The following is a 20,068-nucleotide window of genomic DNA, read 5'->3' on the forward strand; positions in this document are numbered from 1 at the left end:
AGTCTATTTTGTCTGATATAAGTATAGCTACTCTAGCTTTCTTTTCATTTTTATTTTTATGGAATATCTTTTTCCATCCCTTCACTTTCAGTCTCTGTGTGTCCTTTCATCAAAAGCGAGTCTCTGGTAGGTAACACACAGATAAGTTTTTTGGGCTTTTTTGTTTGTTTGTTTGTTTTTTGCTATCAATTAAACCACTCTATATCTTTTGACTGGAGAATTTAGTCCATTCATATTTAAAGCAGTTATCGATAGGTAGATACTTAATGATATTTTGTTAATTTTTTTCTGGTGTTTTGTAGTTCCTCTCTGCTTCTTTCTTCTTCTCTTACTCTCTTGTGGTTTGATGACTTTCTTTGATGATATGCTTATATTCCTTTCTCCTTGTCTTTTGTGTATTTACTATAGGTTTTTGCTTTGTGGTTACCATGAGGCTTATTTATAACAATTTATGTCTATAACTGTTTATTTTAAGTTGATAACTTAAGTTTGATCCCATTCTAAAGCTCAACATTTTTACTGTGCCTCCCACCCACATTTTATATTTCTAATGTCACATTTTATATCTTTTTATCTTGTGTATCCATTAATTATTATAATCATAGTGACTTTTACTGCTTTTGTCTTTTAACCTTCATACTAGCTTTATAAGTGATTAATCCACTACCTTTACTATATTTATTTTTCTAGTGAAATTTATTCTTTCACATGTTTTCTTGTTACTAACAGCACTCTGAATTTTCAGCTTAAAGAAATTCCTTTAATATTTCTTGTAAGACTGATTTGGTAGTGATGAGCTCCTTTGGCTTTTGCTTGCCTGGAAACCTTCTTTTTGCTCCTTCAATTCTGAATGATAACTTTACCAGGTCAAGTATTCTGGATTGGAAGTTTTTTCTTTCAGCATTTTGAATATTTCATGCCACCTTCTTCTAACCTGCAAGATTTCTGCTAAAAAATCTTCTAGGTTTATGAGAGGCAGTCCCTTGTATGTGACAAGTTTTTTTTTTGTTGTTTTTTGTTTTTTGTTTGCTGCTTTTAAGATTCTCTTGTTACCTTTAACTTTTGACATTTTAATTATATTGTGCCTTGGTGTGGGTCTCTTTGGGTTAATGTTTTTTGTTTAACTCTCTGGGCCTCCTGGATCTGGAAGTCTATTTCCTCCCCCAGGTTAGGGAAGTTTTCAGCCATTATTGCCTCAGACAAGATTTCTGCCCCTTTCTCTCTCTTCTTCTGGGACCCCAATTATGCAAATGTTAGTTAGTTTGATGTTGTCCCATTAACTCCTTAAGCTATCTTCATTTTTTTCCCATTCTTTTCTTTTTCTTGCTCTGATTGGTCAGCTTCACTGTCTTTGAGTTGACTAATCCTTTCTCTTGCTTAATTTTGTCTGTTATTGAACCCCTCTAGTATATTTTTTAATTCTGCTACTGTATTCTTCAGCTCTGTGCCTTCTAGTTGCTTCTGGTTCAAACTGGTGATGTAGGAAGTTCCTGACGTCATCTTCTCCCACAGGACACACTGAGTTTACAGCTATATATGGAACATTTTCCTCTTAGAAAAAAGCCTAGAGACTTGCTGAGTGATGACCACACATTAGGCACATAAAAAGAAAACCATATCAAAGTAGGTAGGAGAAGATGGGAAACAATCTTGCCATAAACACCACCTCTGGTATGGTGACCCACACTAGGAGAAAACTCAAAACCCAGAGCATCTTTCTGAGGAGGAAAGGGTTCAAACCCCACGCTGGGCACCTCAACTTTTAGGACTTCATCTTGAGAGATGAACCCCCAAGACATCTTACTTTGAAAACCAATGGGGCTCATGTCCGGAGACCCGTAAGATTATAGTGATCTGGGAGAGAACTCTTAAAAGCCCCATGCACTCAGACTACCTGCTGCATGGTCCAGCTCAGAGGCAGCCAGTTGTGCCCAGATTTAAAGTGAAGGAGGTTCACATACTTATATTAAAGCATTGGGGTAGGCATCTAATTTAACACACACATCTAAGAGTCACTGAACACTTTCTGGGGATGGATACTGGCAGATTTTATCTTCTTGCTCTCCTTTTGCCATGCTCCAGAGCACAGTATCTCCCAGAAGAGTTTTTACATGTGTCTGGTGCTCAACCTTTGCAGCTGCTGCCCAAGGGATGCCTCTTGACTGACTGGCTGGGGAGGACAGAAGATCTTGCATTCCTTATTCCATGGGTCTATAATAATCACAGTCATCCAGAAAGGAACTCATACCTCAATCTAGCATCCTGATTTCTGTCACTACTTCCAGGGGACACCTCTACATTGTCTGGCTTTGATGGTCAGTGGAGTTTATGATTGTGTATTCTATGGGACTGTCGTCAATAGAGAAAGAATTCTTAGGGCGCCTGGGTGGCTCAGCCATTAAGCATCTGCCTTTGGCTCAGGTCATGATCCCAGGGTCCTGGGATTGAGCCCCACATTCGGGCTCCTTATTCAGTGGGAAGCCTGCTTCTCCCTCTCCCACTCCCCCTTCTTGTGTTCCCTCTCTCGCTGTCTCTCTCTGTCAAATAAATAAATAAAAATCTTCAAAATAAAAAAGAGAAAGAATTATTAAACAGCTACAACTACCCCCAAAACTCAGGCACAGCAAGGGATAAAACAGACCAAGAGCTTGAATTTTCTGTGAAGGCCTATTAGCTAATCATCATGGCTGAAACCTAAGGAGTAGACTTCTAATTAAGCACACATCTAGAGGCCTCAGAGATCTCAGAGGGTAGGTGCTATCTTCACACTTTCCCTCTGCCTCACTCCAGGGCACCAATGTCTTTTGGAGGAAAGTTTTACACATAGTTGGCACCCTGATTTTTGTATCTGGTGCCCCAGTTTTTGCAGCTGTCACCGAGAAAATGTTCCTTGATCATCTGGCTCTAGTGGTCAAGGCAGCTTGCATTCCTGGGTCCCACATGACTGTGGCAATTAGAGAGTTGGTTCTTGGCAGGCTGTAATCCCCATAGCACTGTACAGATGGCAGACTGAGGCATACCCTCCAATCTTTCTATGAAGGAGACCTCTGGAGATTTGCTCTGGGGGACAGGCTTCAGGTTCGGCCACATCTAGTGGACTACAAAACTGCTCACAAGGAACAGAGGTTGTAGATGACATCTTGGAGCTATCCCTCTGCCTTGCTCCAGCTTACTGACATTTCCCAGAGAAGAGCTGATATACTCATCTGGAGCCTACTTTTTGTGACTGCCACCTAGGGAACATGATCAGACTGTCTGGTCAGCAAGACTTACACTTGCAGTCCCACTGGACTATATATTTGCATACTTTTAAAAACTACTGCCTGAGCATCAGTTTTCCAACAGCCTGAATCTAGATGCAATGATCTTCCCCTTAGGGACACTGACAGGTCTTGACATACCTTCAACCACTGGGAGCTATTAAAAATACAAGGGGCTGCTTGGACAAGCATAAAGATTTGAGAAAGGACAAAGGGTTGGGGTAGGGTTGAGGGACAAGATTCATCTCCTACAAGGGGCCACACCTTCAAGACTGGGAGAGGTGCGGGATGCCTGGGTGGCTCAGTCAGTTAAGCGTCTGCCTTCAGCTCAGGTCATGATCCCAGGGTCCTGGGATCAAGTTCCGCATCGGGCTCCCTGCTCCACGGGGAGCCTGCTTCTCTCTCTGCCTCTGCTTCTCTCTCTCTCTATCTCTCATGAATAAATAAATAAAATCTTAAAAAAAAAAAAAGACTGGGAGAGGTGGTTGTTTTATTTACTGTATACAAACGAACACAGAGACTCAAGCAAAAAAAAGAAACAGAGGGATATGTTACAAATGAAAGAACAAGATACAACCTCAGAAAGAAACCTTAATGAAATGGAGATGAGTACTTTACCTGATAAAGAGTTCGATGTAATGGTCATAATGATGCTCACCAAACTGGGGAGAAGAATGAATGAACACAGTAAGAACTTCAACAAAGAGATGGAAAATATAAGAAAGTATACTTTTTTTTTTTAATTGAGAAGATATAATATTCAAACAGCCACTTCTTAAGACTCATACTAATCTATGGTTTATTCTCTTGCTATAAGGAAAAAGGTGAATAAGCCTGTATATTAAAATAAATCAGTTTTAGGTAGAATAATTTCAATATAATAAAATATCCACTATAAATGAAAATCCACAGATTTGAGACAAAGTCATAAATATTTTTTCCTGACTTTGTCAGGATTGTTTTCCAGTGAACTGTCTCTTGGGAGTAAGTGCTTTTGGAAACTGCAAAACATCATTAAATATAACAAAAATGAATTTACTAAATGGGACTCAAGTAACATCAATAAATAAAAGATTAATGCAAATACCAAGTATATACTTTTTGCTCTAAAGGAAAACTAGACTTCTATCTTGTGCACAAAAACACCATTAACACACATTCACTCACACAGATACACACACAAAACACACACACACAATATCCATGAAATTGGAAGAACCTATCTAGAAGTAAAGAATCATGGTGTCCCATCTTCCCATGGCCCTATAAACATGGAAGACTCACTTACTTATCTACCATACTTCAGCAAGCATTAAACCCTAACTGTTAAAAATTTCTGTCTCGAGCAAATGCGCCAGTCTTCTGGAATTCAACCTGATGCTCTTATTGTTACAAATCTTATTTCTAGAATTTGGCCACAAATCTATTAGTGTTTTATTTTTGGTTACCCATTCAGAATCACTTCATTGGCCAATGGCATACTGACTCATCACTCAAAATTTAACTTATCTAATTTCTCTGATTTTAGCATTGACCACAACTTTATGTGAAAGTCCTCACCTCAAGCCCGTGGAATTCTGATGGCTTGAAGTAAGCACATGCACTGTGGAATGGGGTCTGTACACATGTAAATAAACAAACCAAAAAGATAAAAGAGGGGCACCTGGGTGGCTCAGTCAGTTAAGCATCTGCCTTCAGCCCAGGTCATGATCTCAGGGTCCTTGGATCAAGCCCCACGTCTGACTCCCTGCTCAGCGGGGAGTCTACTTCTCCCTCTGCCACTCCTCCCACTTGTTCTTTCAATCTTTCACTCTCTCTCAAATAAATAAAACCTTAAAAAATAAAAAAAATAAAAAATGATTTATGATCACCTGGTGTCTTTGATCCCAAATATCAACATGGAAATCTAAATTAGCTGATGAGTTAGGCTGAATTACATGGAGCTATATGTAAAGCCATAGGCCTAAAATCACTGTTCCAGCTTTCCATGTGCCTTTCTGCAACTGCCAAGATGGTACCTCTTATAATGGGGAATTTAACCCAAAAAAGGCAAGCAAAGGAAAGCTGGTTCTACTTTACCCACCTCAAGTTTGCTCAGGACAGAATCATTCCCTCCCAAGAATAATCATGAGCCTGTTTTTCCACAGGCACACTGGAAGAAGACAGATATCCTAACAGAAAACAACCAAATAAAGAATGTCACCATCCCATGAAATAAGTGTCCTTGGCCGAGATTCATCCATTCCTGTTGCCAACACCTTTTACCTGAAGTAGATTGAAATATCTCAAGCACTCAGTAGAAGCCAACATTATGGTACATTGGTGATGTTGATGGTGGAGATAACCGAAGTTAGTTATGAGGGCTTATTTTAGGTATAAAGTAGAGACTATCATTAATCCGGAATTTTCTGGCAATTACAATGGCAACAGGGGAGCCTCCAGCCTCCACAGACTGCATTAGTCCTAAAGGAATCTTGTACCTGAACTGTTGAAAAATCTCAGAAAGTCTCTTCTGAGAGACACTAAAGGAAGACCTCAAAAGGAAGACTAGGAACTTGAAGAAATTACATAAGAATGCAACAAAATAGTCACCAAAGAAGCACATGGATACACAATGGGGAAGCCTAGTTTTGACCTATAAAAATATCTTTCTGTGGAAAAAAAATCAAAGTCCAATAAGACTTAGTTATTTATCACTATTTGTGTGAAAAGAAAATTATATTAAGTAATATTAGCCTATACAAACAAAAACATACAACTTGGCTGTGAAGGCCAAACACACATGACATAACTAACAATAAATTTAGAGAACAACATGGTGGAAATTTGTAAACAGGAGTGAAGTCATTAAGAATAGTAAAGTCTTGACTATCCAGATGTTTGAGACAATTACCTGTTTGTTGAGTTTTCCAGATAGCTGAGTTGTATTCTTTCCATAATCCAAAAGAATTTCATTTTACTCACTATCCTTTCCAAATTATTTATGCAATCCTTTGACTTTTTAGAGTTAGCTCACATGATGCAATCTAAAATTCATTTTACCTAGAAAAAACACAAAATTCTCCTTTAATCTCACTAATAAATATGACTATTTCTTTTTTAGATTTATCAACACATATAATATATACACTATATCAGTTTAATTCCTTTTTTTAAAAGATTTTATTTATTTACTTGACAGAGAGAGAGAGAGAGACACACAGCGAGAGAAGGAACACAATTAGGGAGAGTGAGAGAGGGAGAAGCAGGCTCCCTGCTGAGCAGGGAGCCCAACATGGGGCTCGATCCCAGGACTCTGGGATCATGACCTGAGCCGAAGGCAGACGCCTAACCGATTGAGCCACCCAGGAGCCCCATCAGTTTAATTCTTATAATAGCCATCTGGACAAGAGAATCTATTCTTGTATATCAGATGAATAAATTGAAGCACATGGGTTTCATAATTTGCTCAAGGCAAACAAAAAGTGGCAAGTCTGAGAACCAAACCCAGGAAACCTGGCTCCAAGTCTGTGTACCTGGCCTCTATGATCTGCCATTGCCTTTCCATTTCTGTTGTTTCATCCCAATCTTTATTGACAAATATGTTTTTTAAAAGTATTGATAGTAGTGCCTGGGTGGCTCAGTCAGTTGGGAGTCCAACTCTTTATATGGCTCCAGTCATGATCTCAGGGTCTTAAGATCAATCCCCGTGTCAGGCCTGGTGCTAGTGGGGAGTCTGCTAGGATCCTCTCCCTCTCCTTCCGCCCCTCCCCCTGGCTCCCGCTCTCTTTCTCTCTCTTTAATAAATAAATAAATCTTTAAAAATACATATTGTTTACAATATGAGATATCTGTATAACCCCATGATCACTTTTTTACTTAACAGTGTTAACATTACTATATATTTTATGTAGTTCTCATAATTATCATTTAAATGACTATATAATAGTCTATTGGGTTGATGGACCATCTTTCAGTAAATCTCCATCATTGGAACACACTTAGATTTCTTCAGTTGTTTTGTTATCACTTGTATTTGTTTTAAGTGTTTTTGTGTCAAATTTCATGAATGCTTTGACCTCAAAGATGGTCATGTGTGTCTGGAAAAGTACCCCAAACATCACTAAAGAAATATAAATTATAATTATTTAACCTATTCTTGAAGACTCAAAGCCAGTATTAAAATTTCAATTATTTAGCTATGATGTACCACTGTGCTACCTGGGGAACTATTGAAAGTTACAGGCTGTTTATACCTATACAAAATGAACAAAGACCACACTGCCTTTTGAATTATACCTGTTTTATATAGATTCGTTTTTAGTATCTTCTTTTGATACAAAGCTGATAGGCCTGCCTCACCTCTGTTTTCAGAGCATGTATACACTTCCCCTAGTTTGTATTTATGGCAGATATAATGTTTTATATTGTACAAACAATGAATAAATAAGATCTGAGTGAATGTTGGTAGTGTTCTTCTATGAATTAAATGCATGGATTTTGCCACACCTGTTTCACCTGCTAAAAGCTCCTTAACATACTTACCTCCTTTGTTTCACACAGGAGAGGATATTATGCAGTAGATCTATGCAAAGTTGAGTTCCCATGGTATTTCAATAGTGAAAGAATACAGAAAATGACATTGAGGTAGGGAAAGATAGAAGAGTGAATTCCCTGAGATCTATTACTGATGTAAGAAATATGCAAGTAAAGATCCATGACCTAAGGGGTTTTCTCTCTAGGAATTTATAATTTAACTTTTGTTTGAGACCTGGGGTTAACTCCATAAGCTAACATATAAGCATACCATACTAACTAATAATAATAACTCTGTTTAAGATGTAATTTTGCGGGCACCTGGATGGCTCAGTTGTTACATGTCTGCCTTCAGCTCAGGTCATAACCCCAAGGTCCTGGACTCGAGCCCCTCATGGAGCCCCGCATTGGGCTCCCCGCTCAGCAGGAAGTCTGCTTCTCCCTCTCCCACTCCCCCTGCTTGTGTGCCCTCTCTCCCTCTCTCTCTCTCTCTCTCTCTCTGTCTAATTAATTAATTAATTAATTAATTTTAATAAATGTAACTTTTAATATTATTGGAATCCATTATATTCCAGAACTATACAAGATAGTAAAGTAGATGTATAAAAGATGTATATAACATGATATTGGCTTTTAAAAATTCAAATCTTTTTAGGGATAACCATATAAAACAATGTAGGAGAACCTACAGATGCCAACTAATAAACAGTATTGGCATGATTTTCCAATGAGAAAACTTGATGTTATCAAATGGGTTTATTAGTAGTTATTTATATTGAAATGTGACTCTCTGTAAGTTATTTTCTCAAGTATAGTTGGTCTTCTCTTTGAGGAAAAATAAGGATAGCTTGTAGTTTCTTGAGTGTGCAAAAAAAGAGAAAAATCTCAGAAAAGAAAAAAATGCTCATAATTCTCTGGGAACCCAGCAGATTGGTAAAGTTTTGGCCATGATGAATTACATTAGAATGTGGGAAGAGAAATACCATGCATTGTTCTGCAGCATATTTCTTTTAACTGCCCCTTTCCCATTTCTTTAATGTTTGCCTTATATTAATAGTGACTGATACGGAATAATCAACAGACTTGTGCTGTAAATCCAAAGAGAAAATTGCAAAGAATTCAAAGATTTGGCCTCATGTATAATTCTGCCAGATAAATGGAAAAGAGCCAGAGGAGTAGGATAAAGTTAAAGGAATATTGCAGTTAAATTTTATGCATTATGTCTTTATATAATATTTTTGCTGAAAGAAATATGAAAATGTACACAAAAAATACACAAAACTTAGCTGTCAGCAAGAGTGAATTACGAGTAAGTGCCACTGAGAAGCAAAAGAGAAACAACATAAATTATCATAATCACCATCATCATCAAGAATCATGTGTTAAGTTCACATATTTTTATTGCATTGGGTTAGCTGTGTTAAAAGCAAATTAAATAGGCATGTCCCTGTCCTATAGGAACTTATGATTTAAGACAGACTACATTGCCAAGACAAAAGTAAGAGAAGCATAGACAAGTACATGCACCTCAAAGAAAGACTTAAATTGAATGGATGAAGGAATAAATAAACTAAATTCTTTCTATTATTTATTAGTTGAGAAAAAGGGTAATGGTAAATCCTTGGAGTTCTGAGTTTGGACTTTAACCATCAGTTGGTCTCACAAGAATGATTTTGGGAAAGTACTATTGCAGTAATGGAAGAAAATTATCTGAGCAAATTGAAAGATTAGGAAGCTAGAAGATTTGAAATTCTAAATTAGGAGTTAGGAAGACTCATGGTGCCCACAGATTCTTAAGGATTCCATAAATAATGATTCCATATTTTAGTATGATAGGATATCTTTGCACTATTTCAAAGAAAAGAGAAACGTGATGAAATGATGGGTAGAGAATAAAGTATAACTCCACTTATGAAATTTTAAAATGTCACCTATTTTGCCATTCAGAATTATTCTATTTATACATTATTTTAGAGATCACATTGTAATTATGCTTTTTTCCTTTGAGTCTTGTAATGGTCTTTGTCCAAAATCCATACTATTCTGATCTGACCAAAAGAAATTTTCAGAAAAGACTATTATTAATAATTACATTAAATTTTAATTGTCCCAAAATTAGTTTCTTGTGTATTTAAAATGTCCTCACTAATAAAGAAAGAGCTGAATTTTTAAGACACTAGTTTTCATGACTCAATATCTTTGATTCAATTATTAAAAAATAGAAAGAAACAGCACAACCAATATGGTTCTTTAATATCTTAGCAATGTAAAAAGTAGTTGCAATAGTTGTACAATTTTAATTTTTAAAAACACCCTTGGTGTTATTCAGTGTTTCTTAGTGAAACCCATTTCTGTGTTGTTTATTTTTAATTTGTTCTTCATTGCCTGCTTTGCAATGGAACATGTGTTTGCAATTGTATTTAGCAAAATTCATGATCTTAACATTGTACACCAAAGTCAATGTGCCTTCCTGGCAAAAAACAACCAGTATTCAAACACTTTTATAATGTTTGGGGTTTCTGTCTCAATTGACAAAATTGAAAAATATGTATTAGCCAAGCAAAACCACTATCTCAAAGCCATGTTGAAAATTACTCCAATCTGTCAAAACCAATTGAAATTTCCTTCCCAGCCCAATTCCCAACTTCATTTTGTATGTGAAATAGGAAAAGTTGGATTTGATTATAACCACATGCAGAAGGAATCAAGAAATCACATATATCTTATACATCTAATACTAAATACAATTTTCTTTTCAAAATTTTTGTCTTTTTTTCCTTTTCCATCATTTATCCCATCTGACTTGTTCTGAATAAGTCACTTGTATGTAACATACATGCATGAGTACTTTAACTGACAGTGAGTTGCACAGCACATTTTAAAAATCTCTGCTGCACCACATCAATCTTACATTGAAGATGGAATTGAAGCAGAGATCTAAGATTTGTTCCTAATGCAGATCAAGTAATTTGGGATGTTGCTCAATGTCAGTGTATTTTCTATTATTTGTTATGTTTATATACCAACTACAATGGTTTTCTAACTATGGTGCCCAGTTGCTGTTAATCCAGTTCTAACAAAAGGGCATGATTCTGTCCTTAAAGTTCACTTTAGAAGTTAAGTTCCCTCCTTTAAGATGAAAATCAACTTCACTTTACATCAGAATAAGCCATGATCCAGGATGTAGAGGGGCTAACACAAGGTTATACACAAGATGAGGAACATGATTAAAATATTATCCTGCCCCCAATCAATATTGGGCAAGACAAGCTGCCTCAAAGAGTGCATAAAATCCCTGGAAAACTTATGAGAACAACAAATACAAAACAATGGCGGCCAGTGGGGAAAATAAAGGTAGGTCACTTGAAATAAACAATATAATTTCCATCCATAAAACCACTCCAGAGTCCATTGTATTTAACGTTTATGAGCATTATCTAAAGGAAAAAGCAGAAAGTGTCCAAAGAAGTCTAAGAGACAAGTATAAATTATGTATTATATCTCAGTTACTGTTATTTATTGATGAGATATTTGAGAATTTTTATCAAGGCTTTGACATAAATATTTCTTTCTCATTTTACCTAGGGTAATTGAGATTCTGGTGGAGTCCATGGCACATTCAAGATTAGCCAGCACCTTATTTCCAAAGAATGAAATGAATTGGAAGCTAATTTTTAGGCACTAGAATGATTTGAAATACTCAACCCTTTGGGGTGAGTGAAGTTTTGGATTCTAGGTTGAGACACTTAGGTTGTTCATCATTCATACTTGTATATGGGTGAAATATGAATTCCAAGGAGAAAAGTACCTGTAGGACTGTGCAGACTACTCTTTCTTCACTGCCACAGCAATCATGGAAGAACTTATGGACATGCCACATGATTGAACTAGCCTGAGGTTCTGAGCTCCCACATGGAAGACAGCTGCCCTGGAAAGTTGCCTGTACCCTCAGCAGACCTTGAGAGAACAAATAAATAAACTGTTGTGTATTAAGCCACTGGGATTTTAGTACTTTTGTTTCCAAACCATAATGTGACCTATCTGAGACTGATACATCAACCACTATATAAAAATTGTTAATATATTTGCATTTAGCTTTCCAGTATTATTTTCTATATATAGATATATAGAGTGAGAAATTTAGATCATGTTGTACATGTTATTTTGTAAACTTATCTTCACCAAATAATACTTAGTGAACATTTTCCCATCATTAAATATTTTCCCACTTTATAATAGTTATAGGACATTGAATTAAAGTTGTACCATGTTTTATCTAACCATTGCTAAAACTGGAAATTTTTGCTAAACAGTTCTATATTCAATAACCTATTCTGTGTTCTTTGTGTATACTTCTCATTACTTTCCTGGGATAACGTTTCCAAAATGGAAATGCTACATTAAAGTTTATTCGTACTTTAAAGACTATTGATATACATTATCAAATTACCCTTTAAAAATTTTGTACCAACTTCTAATTTTTCTAAGAGTGTATAATATATCACTGCCACTCTACCCTTGATGACCCTGAGAATTACAGTTTCTTAAAACTGAAATTTTGATATATAAAAACTATCTCACTCCTTAATTTACAGGCAGAGTTATTAGGAGTAGCTGGTTTCAGGGAGAAGATCAGGAATTCAGAACTTATAAGAATGAAAGCATTTGATACTATATATATAACTATACCTTTGGCCTCATTCTGAAAATGTTATTTGATTATCATTGTTTTATAAGGATCCTGCAGATTCAATTCCATACTTGATCCAACAATTGTGTAGGATAATTTCTAATTCCAGTCTTTGTTTTTGTTTACATATACATATTATTATACATATACATATACACACATATAATATTACTGATTACTAGTTTTATTAATTCATGGTCTGAGACTATGATTTGCTTAACTCAGTTTTTTAACATTAAAAAATACATTATTTACATCCAAATATATACCCATTATTTGAAAAGTTTCAGTTTGTCTCATGGATGTGGGAATTTGGTAATCAGCATCCATTCTAAGGAATCTTGTACTACAGAGGCTGGAAAACTAAAAACCACATTTCCAAAGTTAACTGGCAATTCAGGATGGAGATGTGAATTAGATTACAATAAAGATGCCCCACCCCATCCCTTGAGACTGGGAAGGTGACAGTTTGCCTGGGCAAGGGGTGGCAGAGAGGGGAACACTCCTTGTTTCTCCTCTTGCTACTGGCAAATGAGGACAAAGATGGCACCACTCCAGTACCCAGTCGCTAACTTCAAAAGCACTTGAAGTGGAGGTATCAGCAACAGTTTCCTGATGCTTGGATCACAACTCCAGTGGTGTATTCTTCAATTTGACAGTTCAGGTGGTGTTCACCTGATTATCCACATTTCTGATTATAGCAAAGGTAGCTGCAACCTCGAAAGCCTAGTTGGCAGTGTCATTCTGGGAATCATCCCTGGGGATCATCTCACAGCCTACTTCTCCAGCCTTCCCAACCATTTTGTACGAACTAAGTTATCTGTGTCAGATGTCTTATGCTTAAAATAGCTAGAGTGATCTCTATTTCCTACAACTGAACCACCAAATGATATAAATAGTATTTAAGACTTAGCCCCTCTTTATAGTTTCTGAATTTGACATATAGAAATGTTTAAAATAATGTGATTGATTATATTACTTAGATGGTCTATTCTTTTTTCTTTTACTTAGTTGCATTTAAAAAGACAGTGTTACAGTAAAGTCTTCAACAATTGTGGTTGTTTCTTTTTCATTTTCTCCTTGAGTTATAATCCTTTTTCTTTAATCAATGTTAATGTTCTACTTGCTTTGTAAAGATTTTATTTTGTTAAAACTTCATTTTGTTCGATATCCTCACCTACTAAAAAAAAAAAAACCACTTTGCTCACTTTTATGCTTTTCCTTTTTTTCTAGTATTTTTTCTCATCTGATACCAATACTGAGACCTAAAGCATCATCTTCATTGCATTTATTTGATATAAATTTTTTCATATTTTATTTTTAACCTTTATAACTTACTTTGATTTTGTGCATACAGAAATCCATTTATAATGAAGAATTGGTCGGTTATCTGAGGTGAGATGATAAAATGTATGGTCATACAAAGCATAGTTAAGGTGATAAAACAAATGTAGTCACACAAAGCATGGTTAAAGCAGGAATTTAGAATGAGTTCACCTTACAACTAGTTAACTATTACTCAACCTTAGTAACATCAATCTGATCTAACAGGGACTGGTTTAAGTAAACCTTCAAAGGTAATATTATCAACATGTAACTTTTGCCTTATGCTATGACACAAAACCTAACTCTGCCTCAAGACACAAAGATACAACTCCACAGTTAATACGAGACATGGCTCTACATTCTGGCCACACAGAGTGAGCTAAAGTTATTGCCCATGACAAGTAACCTTCCCACATAGACAAAAACTCTTCACATCAGTGTTGCTTCAAAACACTGACTTTATGAAGCCATGTTAAGCAACAATGAAGGATACATAGTTCATTTATAAGGCAGTGGCTTGTGTGATCATGATGTGAATAAGTCAAATGAACTGACAATTATATAAATTCCTACAAGGCTAAGTTCACACATGTGCAGGCACAGACAGCTACAAAACAACTCAGTCCTCTGCCTTCAGGAAGCAAGTTTCTTTTGACATCGATTTCGGCATTGTACCCCAGTTTCAGAAACAAACATGATAAAACATATGGCCAAGAAAATATGCAAATGTATTAGGGAGTTGTTTAAGTGAAGGCAAATAGTTCATTTTACCAAATCTTTCATTTATAAGGAATGTTACATTTTCAGGAGGCATTCTTGGGAATAAAAAACTGTTCTAGGAATTTTTAAGACCCATGTCCAAAATAAGAAAACACACAAGTGTAAGTATACACCTGGCACAGGTAAGCAGCACTTCTAGATGGTTGCTTTGCCATCAGAAGTCAGCCTCGGGTTGCCCCATTTCCATTACAATTAGTCTTGATGACCCCTTTTGAGATTCATCGTGTAAAGCCTCCTGCTACTATTATCACATCCATGGCAGAAGAGAAGTGAAAGGAATATAGGAGAGGAAGTCAGATCATACCAGTTTTTTATTGCTGCATAACAAATTCAAATTTGGTGCCTTAACACCTTACCCACTTACTGTCTCACAGTATCTGCAGGTCAGAAGTCCACACATCCTGTGAGCTGGGTTTCTGCTCAGTGTCTAACAAAGATGCGAACAAGATATGGGCTTAGGCTGTATTCTATCTGGGGCTCAGGGTCCCCTGCCAAGCGCATTCCAGTTCTTGGTAGAATTCATTCTTTTGCAGTTGTAGGACTGAAGTTCCTGAGGACTGCTCTCAGCTTTTAGACCTAACTCTCAGGTCCTAGCAACACAGCCCTGTCACAGTACTGCAACTGCTTCTTTAAAGCCAGCCGGAGACTCTCCCTCCAAACTGTAACAGTCTTATACAGCACAACCTAAACAAAGCTTAAAGAAATTCCCTCTGTATGACAGTGGAGTGCTACTATATCAAATAGCTTCTGCTTTTATTGAAAAGAAAATTAAGACATTAAAATACAGAGTAACGTGAAACTGAACATATGCACAAAACCTCCACTAGAAAGGATATAAAGCAAAATGTTAAATCTGTATGTATAATATGGTGTGTTATACTTCAGTTTCCATAGCAACTTTCTTGACAGATGTTAATAGGGATATTGCTGCGAAATATAAAATAGCATGAAACAAAGTTATGCATATTTTCAGTCAGTGATTAGCTTACTACACGCAGAATTGCAGAAGCTAAACCACATATTACTGAACTAAACACAAAAGATTTTTACAGATCTGAGAGGTCTGTAATATAGCATTAATAAGATCTATATTAGGGACAAATTATTCAAATATCAAATTGCACAGCTTTTAATAATTGTACCAGTAATCAGGACAAGGAATTTTGATGAAAAAGAAATTCTTTCTTTGAGCAGAGCTTTTCCTATGTTGTAGTCCTGTAGAGAGGTGTTTTTGTTTTTGTTTTTTTCTAAGAGCTTGAAGCATTGTAGTTTATAACTGTTACAACAGAAATCAGCCTGATGCCTTTCTTTAAAAATTAACTGGGCCTCTTGGCCTCTCACAAGACAGAAACCTAATTCCAAATAGCTTCACTATAAAGGAATCTTTTCTTAACTTGAAAATCCTGAGATGGTACTGTCTTAAGTCTTCTCTTTCATTCACTCTTGAGCATTCATCTCCATTACTTTACATATATCACTCTATCAAGGCCACAAATGACTTTCACATTGCAAACCAACAGTCAAATTTTAGGGTTTATACTGTGTTACCTATTAGCACCATTGGTCATGGCTGATCATTCACTATAGCTTAAAACCCTTTGCTTGTTTGCCTGAATAGTGGTGTGGCAAATTGCTGGTTTTGTTTTTCAATATATTCAGATTTTTTAACACCTTTGACCAAATCATCTAAATGTCTTCCATGTCATTCAGAATAAAATAATGAGCCTACAAGCCCTCCATAGTCTTGCCTCCCCTCTTCCTCATCTCCCACCATCTCCCTCTTTTTGCTTCAGCCGCACAGAATACCTTGCTCTACCTCAGGACCTCTGAAATCACTGTTTCCTCTGCCAAGATCTCTTCTACCAGATTATCTAAATGACATTCTTCCTCCCTTCATTGAAATTCTGCCCTAATTTCACCTTTGCAGTATTGCTTCCCTTGATCATCCTTTCTTAAATAAAAAATCTCTCTTGCTCCTTGTTACATATTTTTTGTATGTTCTTTTTTTTTTTTTTTAAGATTTTATTTATTTATTTGACAGAGAGAGAGACACAACAAGAGAGGCAACACAAGCAGGGGGAGTGGGAGAAGGAGAAGCAGGCTTCCTGCTGAGCAGGGAACCCGATGCGAGGCTCAATCCCAGGACCCTGAGATCATGACCTGAGCCGAAGGCAGACACTTAATGACTGAGCCACCCAGGCTCCCCTTTTGTGTGTTCTTATAACCACTTGACTTTGGATGGATGGATAGATAATGGATGGATTCGTGTCTCTTTCCTAAGAGCAGAAAAATTTTCTGTTCATTGCTGTACACTTAGATCCCCCAACTGTGTCTAGAGTAATGTAGGTGCTCAACAAATGCTTTTTAAAAGCATGCATGAGTCAATCCAGGAGTTTAGACAGTATTATTGGGGCCCTTTTCCCTCTCCACTTCTCAGCAATTTTCATTTCTGCTTAACCTCATTCTACATTCATGCCAATCCAAGTGTTAAGCAAAATGTATACCAGCAGCCAAAGACTCACATGCTCTGAAATAATCCATCTCAGTTTAAACACATTTTTTTCAGTATGCAGGAACTGATAGCAGAAACATTGTCCTATCAGCCCTCTTTGGATGATATGCCTCTTCTGGATCAATTATTGTGTCCAGAGAAATACAGCACTTTATTCATTTAGTCCAGGTCATGGGACTCTCTAGGAGAAAAATAGAGTTAGAGCACTAATACTGATGGTCCCTCCTGACCACAAGGGCAGGCTAAAAATGATTTCTTCAAGAAAGCAATTCTGGGAGAACAAATAACATGCCTCTTACACTTATGTTTACTAAACAAATATTTAACATTGTATACCAATGTGAAGGGCACTAATGGGGTGATACAAACATAGCAGGTACATAAGGAAAGGCAAATTGCAACTCTTGTTGCCTAGCAGTAAAATGCACCCTAGGACATTTTCATCTGGCTACTGACTTTGTGTTCTCTGAGTGTCATGTCTCTGTAACTCATTTTCACTGCAATCCCAGCTCATAAGAATACTTTGAGAAGTATATATGATGAAGAATATGGTAATATAGTTTACTGTAATAAGGATACAATCAGTCTGAGAATATGACCTCAGCTCAAATTTTCAATTTCTAAAGTGCACCTCCAAAAGAGTCAGTACTGGCTCTAAACTTAAGCAAAACTGAGTTTAGTCAAACTCTGCCACTAACTAGCTATGACCTCAGGGATGCAGCTTAAACCCTCGAGGCCATTAGCTGTCCAGTAAATGACAGCTAATGATAGTACCTAAATTACAAGGTTGAAATGAAGACTAAATGTGGTCATGCCTATAAAGCACCTTCTTCGCAACTAGTATATACAGAAGATATAAATTACTGTCATACTCCAAATCCCACATTACCCATGGAAAAGCTCACCTGCTTTTCGGTTTCCTTGATAAGTTCTCCCTTATGTGTTCTTGTATCTCAGGATTCTTTTTTTTTTTACTGGAACAATATTTATTCCAATATCTACAACATAAAGTCCTACTAACCTTTCAAGATTCCTATCAAATACCATTTCTTAGTGAGAATATCCAATCTTTCTAGTCAGGATTAATCTCTCCTTCCCCTGGACTCCCACAGTATTTCAGACATCCTGCCTAATATGTTGTTTTATTTGTGTTACTAGTTTGTTTTTTGGCCAGTCTAGGAACTCAGTGCAGTGCTGAATTTAATTATATACATATCAGTAAGGGGAAGGACCTTTTGCTGATAATTAGAATTGGTTTCATTTGAATTCCTCCATATTCTTATAAAATCATGTTAATAAAAATATGCTTAAATGCACAGTGAGAAATTGGTTCAAACTACTAATAACATTCCTTTAAGATTATTTTGGTAGCAATACGCTAAAAGCATGTTAAAAGAAAAAACTATTCCTCTTCCTCCAGTTTTTGAAATAAATGTTCTAGAATGATAATAAATAGAAAATCACTTAAAATTTATCAATATTCAAAGGTTCTAAATCCATGTAATGCAGAGTTGGTATATAGAGAATAATCTTTCATATATCTGAATATCAACATATAATCTGAAGTAGCTTTCTTACTATCCTTAGACTCTTCTGTTTAAACTGAACCTGGGTATCATACAATTCATAATTCCCAACTGCTACCCTCACTCATTTCTTTGTCAAAAGTAATCATGTGATGTCTCATTAGAAGAGAAAGAAACCCATAAATGCAAATGCTCTGTTCTTTGTAGAATTAAAATATCATATCTGCCAGACAATTTCTCACATAGATCCTAATAGTTCTGTTCTTTAGGAAAACTCTGAGAATAACAGCAATTTCTAACTAAACTCCAAAAAGTTTTAAATGTTACTATTTTACTGATTGCTAGCTACTTATCCAGAATTTTATATATGTTAGTAGGTGATCACAAATGCAGAAGGAAGGGAAAGAAGCCTTTCAGTATCCAGCTCTAGGAGGCCCACAGTCCTGCTAGAGAAAAATATTTAAGTCAATATTTTATAAAAACTCTATCAAGTATGGTTGTACAATTCCCACTTCCCAGCAAAATACAAATACCAGATCAGATAGTACTTGAGAAGGAAACAATAAAAGTATACAATTTGGGATATGAGCCCTAAAACATAGCACTCGGTGACTATTTAGCATAGGAATAAATATCCCTAAAGGATTTTATAGGACATCACTGCATCCATCACATTGGCTATATTCATAAAAGGGAAACTAATAACACGAAAGGCATATTAAATCAACTTTAATACACTTTAGTTCAGAACAGGGAAAGTTATACATTTAAGAATGATTTATGTAAAACTATTGAATTTGGGTAAATATTTGTTCCCTCTGAGAGGGGTAAACATTGGAAACATTTTTTTAAAAATCTTCTCTGGAATAGCTTATTTCCTAGTGCCTTAATCTGTTTAGGCTGCTAAAACAATATACCATAAACTAGGTAGCTTATAAATGACAGAAATTTATTACTCAAAATTCTGGAGGCTGGGAAGTCCAAGATCAAGGCATTAATAGATACACTGTTTAGTGAAAACCCTCTTCCAGGTTGCAGACTGCCAACTTTTATGTACTCACATAGCAGAAGGGGTGAGGGATCTCTCTGGGGTCTCTTTTATAAGGACACTAATATCTTGTAGAGAGCTCAGCTCTTGTGATCTAATCTTGTGATCACCTTCCTAAGGCTCCACCCTAATACCTTGGGTGTTAGAATTTCAACATATAAATTTAGGGGGGATGGGGACATAAACTTTCAGTTCATTGCACCATCTGGGTTAATTTTTGTGTATGGTGGGTCGTAGAGATCTCATTTTATCTTCTTTATCAGTGTCCATTTTTCTGTCATTATTTAATGAGCAATCTCTCTTTTGATCATTGATTCGTCATGACACCTCTGTCATTTACTTAAGTTCCATATATGTGTAAGTATACTTCTTGGATCTTAATTCTATTCCATTCATCATTTTTTCAATTTA

At 36.2% G+C, this 20,068-nt stretch overlaps 1 long non-coding RNA gene across 2 annotated transcripts; it reads right to left on the reverse strand.

The window, feature by feature from the left end:
- Nucleotides 1–3,887: 3,887 nt before the first annotated feature.
- On the reverse strand, nucleotides 3,888–17,170 carry LOC118000713. Of its 2 annotated transcripts, none has more exons than XR_004676537.1 (4): nucleotides 17,094–17,170; nucleotides 13,804–13,855; nucleotides 6,154–6,302; nucleotides 3,888–3,922 (listed from the first exon to the last, which is right to left on the reverse strand). It is a non-coding gene; the product is annotated as an uncharacterized LOC118000713 (long non-coding RNA). The 2 variants fall into 2 exon arrangements; XR_004676538.1 differs by lacking the exon at nucleotides 3,888–3,922 and adding an exon at nucleotides 5,367–5,431.
- Between the last annotated feature and the right edge of the window lie 2,898 nt (nucleotides 17,171–20,068).

Source organism: Mirounga leonina, unplaced genomic scaffold, assembly GCF_011800145.1.
Source record: "Mirounga leonina isolate KUSES-001 unplaced genomic scaffold, KU_Mleo_1.0 Mir_53, whole genome shotgun sequence".
Taxonomy (NCBI): domain Eukaryota; kingdom Metazoa; phylum Chordata; class Mammalia; order Carnivora; family Phocidae; genus Mirounga; species Mirounga leonina.